This window comes from Solanum dulcamara, chromosome 8 (genome assembly GCF_947179165.1).
Source record: "Solanum dulcamara chromosome 8, daSolDulc1.2, whole genome shotgun sequence".
NCBI lineage: Eukaryota > Viridiplantae > Streptophyta > Magnoliopsida > Solanales > Solanaceae > Solanum > Solanum dulcamara.
In genome coordinates, this window is record NC_077244.1 from 17,877,097 (window position 1) to 17,881,547 (window position 4,451).

The 4,451-nt window shown below is 34.4% G+C and overlaps 1 pseudogene; it reads right to left on the reverse strand.

Moving 5' to 3' along the window:
• Window positions 1-2,155: 2,155 nt before the first annotated feature.
• Window positions 2,156-4,202, reverse strand: LOC129900453 (stemmadenine O-acetyltransferase-like; annotated as a pseudogene).
• Between the last annotated feature and the right edge of the window lie 249 nt (window positions 4,203-4,451).

Sequence of the window (4,451 nt, forward strand, 5' to 3'; positions counted from 1 at the left end):
AGGCAGAGAAGAAAGAGTTTAGAGAGAGAGGCAAAATAGAAAAAAAAGACGATCTACATCCAACATATTTTAATAAAAGTGACGGACAGTGTCTCTAAGTCCGTCGCTTTTTTAAAAATATTTGAACGCCCTTTTGACCAAAAAAAGACGGACAAAGCGACTCAGTCCGTCGCTATTTTAAATTTTTGACCAAATTTTTTGACCAATAGCGACGGACTTAGCGACCCTGTCCGTCGCTATGTTAAAAAAATATTAACAAAGAAAAAATAAATACTTGCGACGAACGGAGTCATAATATTTATATAAAAATAATATTTATTTTTAGGGGAAAAAACCGCCAAAATAAGCGATTGACTAGGTGTCATTGTCCGTCGCTCCTAGTAAAAAAATAATAATAATAAATAAAAACAACGGACAACATCGTTTTATCTGTCACATTTTATTTGCGACGCTGTCTGTCGCTTTTTGTTTTGTCGCTTTTTGGACTCTTTTTAGTAGTGCACCAACCATAATTTCTAGGTTCTAGGAATCGAAATACGAATTAAAGGAGTGATTTACTTATCTTTAGCACAAAATATGGTGGAAATCTGCAAGAAATCTCCCTAGGTCACTTCTGGTCTCTTAAGAACGAAGTGGGAAGAATAAAAATGGTTTTGAGACTTTTCCCATTTTTATTCGCGATTATCCCGCCACAGCGGGATCATCCCGCTCTGGCAGTCCCGCCTTGGCGAGATTAATCCCGCTCTGACAGGATATGCGGACACAGAGAGCTTGTAAAGAGTTTTCGAGTCTCCAAGTCTTCCATATCACAATATATCCTCATCCTATGACGTCTTACCATATTTCCTTCACGTCAAATTCAATTTCGGGAGTTTTACTCGATCGAATACGATTCCGTAAAGCGGTACAGGCTCTGTATCGTCTTGGCTATCAACTAAATCGATTAAACTATAGGTTCAATCCCTCATCCATTTCCGGATCTCCCTAGACCTCACCTGACTCAGAATTCGTCCAAGTCTGGCCTAGGCTCAAAATTTCCCAAGTCACTATATTACTCGAAGTTTTCTGGCCCGAATTTCTTTTCTATTGGGTTATCCGTAACGACGGGGACGGATCGTTACGACAATCAACTACCACTTGGTACAAAGTATAGTAATATTTTAAGTACCAAATTACCAGCAGACATGTCGATCGAGACTTGCATCCTAATTCCTAAATTCTTATATATAGCAGTAAAGTAAGTTTGTTTAACTTTGCTAGTTATTCATTTTTTTTCCTTCAATTTCTTTTTTAGTGCAAATTGTATTATTGGCAGCTAGATGAGCCGAAACGGATATAAAACAAATATTATATTCTAACTTCACCTGATCCTTTTGTACTACTATATTCGTTTTAATTGTTTGGTTGGTTTTTATTTGATACCAAATTTAGAAAATAAAAAAGATTATTGATTTTTATGGTTTTAAATTAAAAATGTGGAGAATATATCAAAATATTATTTACTCTTGTAGCATTAATTATGTCATATGAAAAATTGAAATTAAAGAGTTATTAAAAAAGAAAAGAGACATTTTTAAAACTGACTAAAAAAAAAAGGAAAACAAACAAATTAAAATGAAAGGAGTACCATATTGTAGGCAGGAATATTTAGTTAATTATATGATCAATATTGCTACTTTCGAGTATACTTTTATTTTATTTAGAAAAATAAGGATTAGCTACAAAGCCATTGCTAATGTTTCACTCTCTCTTGTCTAATATATGTAAATTGTTGAGAATTTTTATTTCAAAGTTCAAGAGTATATTCGTTATCTTTTTTCAGAATGATCCTTCTTTTGGATGTGTGTTTTAACTATCTTACATTTTCTAAGAGATCAACTGCATGCATTGATTAAAAAGGATAATATATTAGAAAATTGTCATCTGATTTATGTCCTTAAATATATCTTTTTAAGAGATGGTTCACACCTCAATAATTCAATAATCCATCATAGAATAGTATTATAGCAACGGATTTTTTTCTATTTAATTAGCAACCAAATTTATCTGTGGTAACTTCCTATTTTTCTAGTGTGATACCAGAAATAGTACTAAAACAAGGATTTGGGGCCGGTTAATCCTATATGAAATGCAGAATGCTTACTTGATTCAGAAATAGTAACAAAGTCGTGGTCAAACTATTAATTATTGGAAAGCTACAGCACACACTTAAACATTGACAAATACAAGAAAACATAAAGTTGTGTCATCCAAACTAAGACGCACAACATTAATTCTCTGTCACGAGAAACGGCCAAGTATATTGGCATTGAAACTATTTTTTGAGCAAGCTGTACTAGCTTTAGTTGATGCAAATACTTTGATTTGGGTTGGCATATGCAAGACACTCTGGATCCTTTTCCAGAACCCTAATCTCTTCATCATCAGAAGCAACCCACAACTCTATCCCTTCTCGGCATGCACTTTCTAGATACACAAATTGTTGCTTGGATCTGACATGAGCAGCAGGCAAATAACCCATATGAGCAACCCAAACAGGCTTTCCCCACCCAAAACTAACATCATATAATCCATATTGCACCAACTTGTGAATCTATAAGTCTTTATATTCTCATTTGTTGACAAACTTTCAAGAACCTCGCTGAGAGATCCGAACACGCGCTCGTTGTCTATATCTGTAATTTTATTAAATAAAAGTATGAGTTTTCAAGTAGAATATCTTAATTAAACTTCATAAATCAACAATATACCTTTAATGTTCTCGGCATTTAATTGGGCAAACACCTCCCTTAGCATTATTCCTAGATTAGGCAGGTCAATGCTAGCGTCTAAAGGTTCATAAAAGGCAAATGCCAACCAAAGAAGGTTCTCAAAAGTTTTTTGGGGAAAAGGTGGCTAAACTCGAGGCCTCATATTAGCTGCATGGGTGATCATTAAAGTCTTTGATGCAGCAATATCCTTGAGGGCTGCTCCAATCCGTTTGCAAATAAAAGTTGTCAATGCTTCAATTTAGATGGAAACAGAATGATTTCGCTAGAGTATTAGCCTTGAAAGATTTTATTGATTTGGAGTCAAACAAGAACCTTCTCATAGGAAATTTTGAGCCTTGGAAATAGAAGTCGTCGAAATACCTTATGAACTTTATTGGTAATGATTCTATCCCAGGGAATAAAGACATTGCTGAAGTGAAATCTGGATGTAGTGTTTATCCCCTTCATCACGGTTGATCTTGGCTCATGTTTTCAAGAAAACACTCATCGCGGATGCATCGACAACCTATTATATATACATATATGTCCGACAAAAAGTAAGAAGAAAGGTTTGGAGGAATGAAAAGACAAATCTCTTCAGTCCCTCTACACTCCATATTCTCTAAGTTAATCCACTGTAAACAGCCTTAAAGTTTAAACAGTCTTGAATTCAAGTTTTAAACAAAAATGGAAAATACCGAGTCTGGTAATGTATGCAACCCTCTAACTCATTTTTGTAAGTTCACTTCATATATATTACTACTCTACAAACTAGTACATGACACTTTCTTTTTTAAAAGTTTTAAAAAAGGAATGTCATCTTTCTTTGAAACAACTAATATAAGGGACTTTAAAATTTCTCTTTTATATATAGTTATACAAATAATTAAGATTTATCTTAGACCACAAATTTGACATAATTTAGGACGGGTAGTAGTATATATGTAAAAGAATAGACAACCTTGTGAAGCATGGAAACTCCAATGCCTATTCCACCGCATTCAAATGTAGTGGTTTGTAGAGCAACAAGAGGTTGATCATAACTTGGCTCTAGGCAGTTGCCTTTGAATGGAAGAAACTTGTTAAGGAATGGAATATCAGAATTTTCAAGAAACTTTGAGAGATTAAAGTTTTCTTGGGCTTCAATGTATACAACGCCCTCATCACTGCACTCAATGGAATGTACATCTTTGAATCTACCAGCAAAAGGGTAGTAATAACTTAAGGTTTCAGTCAAGGCAGCCTGCAGGGGTTTTAATTCATCAACATCATTGGCATTGTAAAACAGGATGACTGGGATGTATGAACACAGACTGAATTGGTCTAGGAAGCAGATTTTGTAGTTCTTCAAGTGCTCAGGAGTTGGTATAGAGGGCTTTATGCTTTCCTTGGACACAACTTTAACATCCATATTTTTATATTTTATTTGTGATTATCCTACATCTCTTTGGGTTCCCTTTTTAAGGATATTGAATTGTACGATGAGAGGCAATATATAGATGGCGAAGTTAATGGTGTAAATGCCTAAACTTTTAATAAAACGTACAGAGGTTGGTCACCAACTTATCCTTTGCCAGCGAATTCATTCATTGCATGGGAATTAATAGGAAACAAAAGGCTTTGGCAAAATCAATATCTGGTGATTGTTAAAAAATATCTTTCTTTTACAATTTCGTATTTAGAGTGTCTCTCCCCATTTTT